A 9,445-nucleotide genomic window follows, 5' to 3' on the forward strand; every position below is an offset into this window, starting at 1 on the left:
ATGCGCCGGTGGGCCCACGGTGATCATGTTGATGCTCTATGGACCTCCTTAGTCTATATACACCCTCCATCCGATCTGGCGAAGATGGATGGTTGATGTGATTAGTAGATAGTGGTAAAAGTGGTTCGATTCTCAGACTTGTGAAGGATATTAATTAGACTTAAATCCTAATATTAAAATAGAAAACTCACTAAAAATTATAGCAAACCCAATCAAAGATGATATCAATACTAAAAGAAACACTGAGGCTAAGATTCCACTATTTTCCAAGTTCAAAGTGATTAAACCAATACTTATATTTATGCAATTTTCTTGTTTAGTTTGATTCTAAAATATTGCAACAAGTAGATTTTCAAAAGTAATAATTGTAAATATCAAGTATGAAGCATCAAAAGTATTAAAACTAAGCATACTCCATCAAAATAGATCACAATTACTCAAATAAAAATCATATTCAATAATAGTTCAAGGCAAATAATCATATAATTATTGCAAATAAAAAGATAAAATAGAATATACCACTTTTTGTTGGAAAAATAGCTTCCTCTATCGCCTCAGCAATGTGGTTTAACTCCTCATATTAATCATGATCTCAAAATATGTGTTTGTTGCTCAAAAGATGATTAAAAGAGTGAAAATTAATAACACAGACTGTTTGCAACAGTGTATTGGTGTTGCAAAACAGCTGTTACAATGGAACTGTTACAGAAAAACTGTTGCTTTGTCGCTGATTTAAGACTGCCCTGAACAGCTTAATGTTCTCCAGCTGTTAAACAGTGACACTTTTCTGCGACTGTCTACCGAGGGTCAATGTTGTTCAGCTGTGCTTCTTCTTCAACAGCAGCAGCAGCAGAAACAGAGTTTGGTAAAGCTCTGATTTCTTCTTCTCTGGCTCTCCTTAGGTTCCCAAACTCTCGACATCTCTTTTATATGACCCAAGACATCTATTTATATCAAAAATACCAATTAAATCTCTCCCAAATCTTCCAAAATCTCTTTCCTTCTCTTCACGGCCAAGTTGCGACAATTTCTTGTTTTATGATTTCTACGCGTTTCTGAGCTTTCCTTTTTATTCTATACTCTTCCTTAGATAGATACAAGTCTTTGGGAAGGTTTACAACGTTTTAATCACTCTAAAATTCCCTAAACAGGTCACACACGTGACTTTCCATATTTTCTTATTGTGAGAAAAATCCGTCGATTGAGCCCAATCTAATCGATTTAAACACCCATATCAGATTCCTAGACCCATAAGGAGTCTATCCTATGAAAATAAGAGGTTTAATCGACCTCAAACTCCTCCAAATCACGATTGCCAAAACTGCTCTTTAACTACATTTTCTTCCCGCCAAAATCCTTTTATTTGAATGTTGAAGATGGTTGCCCCTTATCCAGAGTAGGGGTGCGATTAGCAACTGCCTGGAAATGGGATGCCCCTTAGTAATTAGGTTACCCCTTATCCAAAGTGAGAGTCCGAATAGCAAATGTCCTCCGGGTGCTTTCCGACAACTTTTCGAGCCAATTTTTTCCAAAAATGTTTATTAGCCAAAAATACCTACAAATAAATAAAACACCATAATAAGTACAAAAATGAGCCCTAACAATATATAGAATCGAGACAAATCGGACACAAAAATGTGTCTATCAAATACCCCCAAACCTATTATTTGCTAGTCCTCGAGCAAAAATAAAATAGAAATAAAATCCTAACTCACTGTCGCAGGCATCGTCGATTGCATTTAGCGTATTCAATAAGCCTTTAAACCCCTAGGTGTCCCTAGTGGCGGAGTGTTGTCTCCGGAGGGGTTACCAGAGGTATACCCACAAAACCTTTTTACTCCAGACCCTACATATCTACACAGAACCTTGGAAGGCACTAAAGAATCTCCTTGGTTGGCATACTTATTGACTACAGGAGGAAGTACCCTGATGCGAAATTCCAATTGTTGTACACGAGTTTGTACTCAAGCATACTAAAATTCATATGAAGTGACATAGCTCTACTCAGATAGTCGCACTATGGACATCAATATCCGGAGTCAAAACTAATCACATGGATAGATCAAGAAGATGGATATAGAAAAACGTAGATGGTTTTGATGTTTACTAGGTGAACGGTGTTTCTCATATCTGTCTGAAGGCCTCCGCCAAAATGAACCTATCCTAATGGACTGAGATACTAGTCTGACTAATATCAACACACTGGCATATACAAGGGAACCAGTGATTGATAATCCTAACTCTAGGTTAACACAACTGGCATATACAAGGGTTCCAGTGGTCGACGTTATTGAATTTATTCCAGTTGATCAGATGGTCTGGTCTTTTTTTTTCTACATTTTTTTTTTGCATCTCAATCACTTTAATTCATCCTAGCATTGGTAACAACTTGAATCGTGAGCCCCACCTAATCACCTAAAGAAACATAGTTTAAATAGAAAACAAAATAAAAACAGAAGTGAAAAGGACTCAACGAGATATGGTGAAACTATCATGTTATTTCTAACACCTGAGCTCTGTGCTTTTATGAATAGACTCTTTAGATGTTGCCATATAGTCAGATTGGTTCTTCTTAACTCCTACAACCAAAATGTTTCCATCCACTTAGATTGGTTAGTGCCATCCTTAATGGGGATAAATTTCTAGGCTCCGGAGTTTATTTCTTGCAACGAAAAGGTAACAAAAAGTTCTACCCCACCCCCAAACTTAAATCTAACATTGTCCTTAATGTTTCTAATCAAAGAAAAGTACCAAAAATATAAGTAACAAGAGGAAATAGTAAAGAGAGAAGTCAGAAAGATAATACCTGGGTGAAGTGTAACCAAAAACCTACAAAAATATTATACAACATACAAAATCGCCTCGATGGTCAATCAAGGTAAACAGGGTCCTCCAGAGGGACCTCCTCAACATCACCTATAGGGAAAGGCTCTAAAAAGGGCTTCAATCGCTGACCATTAACCTTCGAAGAACTACTACCATCTGGTGTCTCAATCTCAACAGTGCCGTGAGGAAAAACAGTACGGACCACAAAAGGACCGGTCCACCGAGAGCGCAACTTCTCGGGGAATAAATGCAAACGAGTGTCATACAGAAGAACTTTTTGACCTGGAGAAAATGACTTTCGTAAAATATTCCTATCATGCACAAGTTTCATTTTGTTCTTATACTCCTTAGCACTATCGTATGCATCTCTACGAATCTCGTCCAACTCATTGATCTGGAGCTTTCTTTGAGCTCCTGCCTTGTCAAGTGAAAAGTGTAAGTTCTTAATAGCCCAATAGGCTCGATGTTCTAACTCAACAGGCAGGTGACATGCCTTGCCAAACACTAAACGATAAGGTGACATTCCAATGGGTGTCTTAAACGCAGTACGGTAAGCCCATAAGGCATCAGTAAGCCTCGACGACCAGTCTTTCCTATCTGGATTAACTGTTTTCTCTAGAATAGGTTTAATTTCCCTATTGGAAACCTCTACCTGACCACTAATATGAAGGTGATATGGGTTGCTACTTTATGGGTAATACCGTATTATTTCATTAAAATAGAAAATGGTCTATTACAAAAGTGTGAACCTCCATCACTAATTATAGCTCGTGGCGTACCAAAACGTGTAAGTATATTCTCTTTCAAAAACTGTACTACGACCCTGTGGTCATTCGTTCTACATGGAACCGCCTCAACCCACTTAGACACATAGTCTGCAGCGACAAGTAAATAAAGATAACCAAATGAAATAGGAAATTGACCCATAAAATCAATGCCCCACACATCAAAGACCTCAATCACTAAAATAGGGTTCAAAGGCATCATATTTCTACGGGAAATGGTTCCTAAATTCTGGACACGCTCACAAGAAACACAATGACTATGGGAATCTTTAAACAACGAAGTCCAGTAAAATCCACACTGCAAAATCTTAGCAGCAGTCTTCTTAGCACTAAAATGACCCCCACATGCATGCTCATGACAAAAGGAGATGATACTAGACTAGTCACTCTCAGAAACACATCTCCTAATAATCTGGTCCGGACAATACTTAAACAGATAAGGATCGTCCCAAAAGAAATGCTTAACCTCGGATAAAAACCTAGAACGATCTTGCTTACCCCAATGTTGAGGGGTTCGACCAGTAACAAGATAATTCACTATATTTGCATACCAAGGTGATTGGGAAACAAAGAAGAATTGTTCATCAGGAAATCTATCCCTTATAGGAAAGGAATCACTAGGGGAACTAACAACTAGCCTAGACAAGTGATCTGCTACTACATTCTCTGCACCCTTTTTGTCTCTAATGTCTTGGGAAAATTCCTGTAACAATAGGATCCATCTAATCAATCTAGGTTTGGTATCCTTCTTAGATAAAAGGTATTTCAAAGCAGCATGATCTGTATAGATTATGATCTTAGAACCTAATAGGTAAGACCTAAACTTATCCAAGGCAAACACGATGGCTAAAAGTTCCTTCTCGGTAGTTGTGTAGTTCATTTGGGAATCATTCAGAGTTTTGCTAGCATAATAAATCACATGAAGTAATTTGTTTTCTCGTTGTCCTAAAACGACGCCTATAGCATAATCTGAAGAATCACACATAATCTCAAAGGGTAGGTTCCAGTTAGGTGCCTGGACTATCGGGGCAGTAGTGAGTAAATTTTTAAGCTTCTCAAAAGCCTCTAAACAAGCATCATCAAAGACAAATTGCAAAGAGGTCTAGAAATCAAGCTAAAATCCTTAATGAATCGACGGTAAAAACCTGCATGCCCTAGGAATGACCTAATATCTTTTACGGTTTTTGGGACCTGTAAAGTCTTAATAAGGCCAACTTTGGCTTTGTCTACCTCTATACCCTTTGAAGAGACGATGTGGCCTAATACAATTCCAGAGTTAACCATGAAATGACATTTTTCCCAACTAAGCACTAAATCTTTTTCCTTACACCTAGTCAACACTAATGTCAAATGATGCAAGCATTCATCGAAAGATGAACCAAACACCGAAAAATCATCCATAAAGACCTCTAAGAACCGTTCTACCATATCAGAAAATATGCTCATCATACAACGCTGAAAAGTTGCAGGGGCATTACATAGCCCGAAAGGAATGCGTCTATACGCAAATGTACCAAAGGGACAGGTAAAGGTGGTTTTCTCTTGGTCTTCTGGGGCAATAACGATCTGATTATAACCGGAGTAGCCATCTAAGAAGCAATAGTGACTATGTCCAGCTAATTGCTCTAGCATTTGGTCGATAAAAGGAAGGGGAAAGTGATCCTTCCTTGTGACCTTGTTCAATTTCCTATAGTCAATACACACACGCCATCCCGTGGTCACTCGGGTTGGGATTAATTCATTATTATCATTCAAGACTACAGTGATACCTGATTTCTTGGGGACAACCTGAACAGGGCTGACCCACTTACTGTCTGAAATTGGGTAAATAATACCCGCATCTAACAACTTAAGCACCTCTTTTCGAACTACCTCTTTCATGTTAGGGTTCAGTCGACGTTGCATCTCCCTAGAAGGTTTGGAGTCTTCCTCTAAATGAATCTGATGCATACACACAATAGGACTTATACCCTTAATGTCTGCTATAGTCCACCCTAAAGCTTCCTTATTGTCTTAAAGTACATTTACTAGCCTACTTTCCTGATCACTACCCAAATTGTAAGCTACAATCACAGGCAAAGTCTCAGATGGGCCTAAAAACATATACTTTAGAGTATCGGGTAGTGGTTTAAGGTCCAACTTTGGGGGCTCTTCTAAAGAAGGAATTAGGGTAGTCTCAGAAACTGGTAACGGTTCGAACCTAACTTTCCATCTATCAGTGTTTAACACAGGGGTAGAATCTAATAGAGCATTCACCTGTTCAATAGTGCTATTGTCGTCAAAATCTAAACTAGACAACTTTCTAATGGGTCTTCAGACAAGATGTTTGGTAATGACTCCTGAACTAAGGCTTCTATCATGTTCACCTCCTCAACACATGTGTGATCTATCTCATGATGTTGCTTACTGACATTAAAAATGTTCATCTCCATAGTCATATTACCAAAAGATAAACTCATCACACCATTTCGACAGTTAATGATCGCATTAGACGTAGCTAAAAATGAGCGACCTAAACACAGGTATCTGGTTCTCTGGGTCAGGGACATGTTGGGTATCTAGGACCACGAAATCCACTGGATAAATAAACTTGTCGACCTCAATAAGAACATCCTCGATAACACCTCGAGGGATTTTAACATACCTATCAGCTAACTGCAGTGTCATCTGAGTAGGTTTCATTTCACCAAGTCCTAGCTGTAAGTATACATGGAATGGCAGTAAGTTCACACTGGCTCCTAAGTCAAGTAAAGTTTTTTCTACCCGGAAGTTACCTATTGTGCAAGCAATAGTAGGAGAACCTGGGTCTTTGTACTTTGGAGTTGTGGTGTTCTGAATGATTGAACTTACGTGACTAGCTAAAAATGCTTTCTTACGGACGCTAAGTTTTCGCTTTCGCGTACACATATCCTTAAGGAACTTGGCATAAGCAGGAATTTTCCTAATTGCATCTAATAAGGGAAGGTTTATGGTAACTTGCTTAAAAACCTCCACTATGTCATTAAAGTTCGATTCCTTCTTTGTTGGTACTAATAGCTGAGGAAATGGGGCTCTAGGCCTAAAATCAGACCTTTCAGGAACCGAATTCACATCATTAGAAACTTTATCAGTCTCTTCATCTACTGGTCCTAAGAGGTGAGATCCTGAGGGGTGAAATACAGTATGTTCACTATCGGGCATGGTTACCTTATTGTCTACAACTCTACCACTTCTAAGGGTTCTAACATCATTCAATTGATTTTATGGTATTGCACCTAATTCATGAACTCCTCTAGGGTTGGGTTATGTTTGACTAGGAAACTTACCTTTTTCTCTCAAAGAATCACTTATCAGACCAACCTGGGTTTTTAACTCGGAAATAGCCTGACTATTTTCTTGTCCTATCCTGTTACTAGATTGTAGACTATGTTCTACGGATAACTGGAATTTTGCAGTTTGCTGAGTTAACAAGGCGAGAGATTCCTCTAAACTTAGGATTTTCTTATCTGATTGATTCTGAAACTGAGCTAGTCCTGAAGGATTCTTAGTATAGCCAAAACCCGGGGGAGCATTAGAATTACTAAACTGACCTTGACTTTGGCCCTTAGACCAGAAAGGTTCAGATGGTTTCTCCAACCAGGATTATAGGTTTCTGAATATGGGTCAATCTTTTGACGGTTATCAAATCTAGTGTTATTATAAAGAGCATTGGCCTGCTCTTCAATATTCTGGCCTTCCCAAAAAGGCTCCACTCTACCACTAGTCTGGCCCACTTCTAAGGCTTCTAACCTTTTTGCTATAACAACAATTTTTGCATCTGATTCATAGCCTCCTTCTACCCTATTAACGTTTCCTCTACTTAAAAGAATTGTTTTCTGGGGTGCCCTACTATTTTCCCATTGCTGGGTTTTTTCGGCGATTTCATTAAAAAATTGCATCGCCGCATCAAGAGTTTGGTTTTCAAATCCACCAGTGCATAGGGACTCAACCATGGTCATTGTGGAATAATCTAAACCCTCATAAAGGATCTGAACTAGCCTAACCTTTTCTAAACCATGATGAGGACACTGGGATAATAAATCATTGAACCTTTCCAAATACCTATATAAATATTCTCCCTCTTGTTGTGAAAATGTGCATATTTGCGTCCTAATAGACAATATTTTGTGCCTAGGGAAAAACTTATTGAAAAAGGCAGATGTAAGTTGTTCATATGTCTCAATTGACTCGGAGTCCAAACTATACAGCCACGACTTGGCCTTATCTTTCAGGGAAAATGGGAATAACCTAAGTTTCAAAGCATCATCATTTAAGCCTCTAATTCTTAGAGTACTACAAATTTCCTCAAAAGCCCTAACATGGTAATAAGGGTTTTCATTTTCTTTCCCTAAAAAGATTGGGAGCATCTGTAAGGTCCCGGGTTTCAATTCATAGGGTGCCTCTGTTTCAGATAACTTAATACACGAAGGACGGGTAGTCCTAGTTGGATTCAACAAAGCTTTCAAAGTTGCCATTTCTGGCGCTATCGGATCAACATGGATTCTCTCCTCAGTCAAAGAACGTTCAAAAACAGACTCTTCAAAAGCCGGACTTTCTAATTAAGGTAATCGAGACGCTTCAAACTACTAGGTTTCTCTTTAACAAATCTACCTAGTGCGTCTCTTTTACGTTCAGGCATACAATAGAATTTTCTAAATTGGAAGGGTAAGCAAACAGAGATCAAGGCCGACTCAACCAAACAAAACCTATTGATTTATAGCAAACAAAAAGCATGATGGCTCCACTTAGATTGTTTCTAGACCAGCTTCTAATCCTTCGAACGGGAATTCGTTACAATTTAAGCAAACCCCTCTGGAATCAATCCGAGTTAACGTAAGTTGAATAGAGGCGAGGGAAGATCGGTGGAGCTTTGATACCCAAGGCCTCACCGGTATTACAAGGCGGCGCAGTGACGCATTCAACTTACAGAAACCGTCAAGAACTTCGAAGTATGCTTAAAAGAGTAACCAATATTTTTCGAATGACTTTCCTGTTAAGCTCGTTACCCTATCGGTCTCGTTCTAGTCAAAATTTTAGGCTTAGGTTCGCGTAGGTTACGTGTTCCTAAAGCGGGCAAGAAGAGAACGGTGATGAAATCCGAACCCTTATCTTGTATGGCCAGGCCTTGCCCTTTACTAGAAAAATAAATGTCTGTATTCAGTCCTCAACATATATGCATACGAAGGAGTCTAGTAACTCGCTGACAGGGGATTCGCGAGTGTTTAGAATCTTACCTCCCGTTCGAGACTGGGGATGAATCGGTTGTAGTCGACTCGGGCCACTGACTCCGATGTCTAGTGTACGAACCCAAGGTGTAGAGACAATATCGTAATTGTCCTCCTTCTCTGCAAACAGTTTATATTTAAAGTACCCTTTCGTAGGGTAATAAAAAAAATAATGTCCCAAAGTCCAAAAGTCCAAAAGTCCAAAAAAAAAATAAAGAAAAATTACAAAAATAATAAACCCTAAAACAATTTTTTTTTTAAATAAAAATAAAATAAACAAACCCTAAACTAAAATTGTCTAAAAATAAATAAAAATAAAATAAAATTTTCTTCTTTTCTGTTCTTTTTGCTTTAATCTTTAGCTCCAAGTCTTTATGAAATCACCAAACTCCTTGGCTCAATTTTCTTTATGATCAAGAACCTGTAGACACAAGATAAATACCCAAAAACATAAAAAAAAAAAGACAAAAAAAATACAAAAATAAAAAATAAATAAAAAAATAAATAAATCTAAAACCCTAAAAACAAGTCCGCGTCGGCGGCGCCAAAAATTGATGTGATTAGTAGATAGTGGTAAAAGTGGTTCGATTC

At 38.3% G+C, this 9,445-nt stretch overlaps 1 pseudogene; it reads left to right on the plus strand.

Moving 5' to 3' along the window:
- Positions 1-7,640: 7,640 nt before the first annotated feature.
- LOC113325494 lies at positions 7,641-7,740 on the plus strand (annotated as a pseudogene).
- Positions 7,741-9,445: the final 1,705 nt, after the last annotated feature.

Source organism: Papaver somniferum, chromosome 11, assembly GCF_003573695.1.
Source record: "Papaver somniferum cultivar HN1 chromosome 11, ASM357369v1, whole genome shotgun sequence".
Taxonomy (NCBI): Eukaryota; Viridiplantae; Streptophyta; class Magnoliopsida; order Ranunculales; family Papaveraceae; genus Papaver; species Papaver somniferum.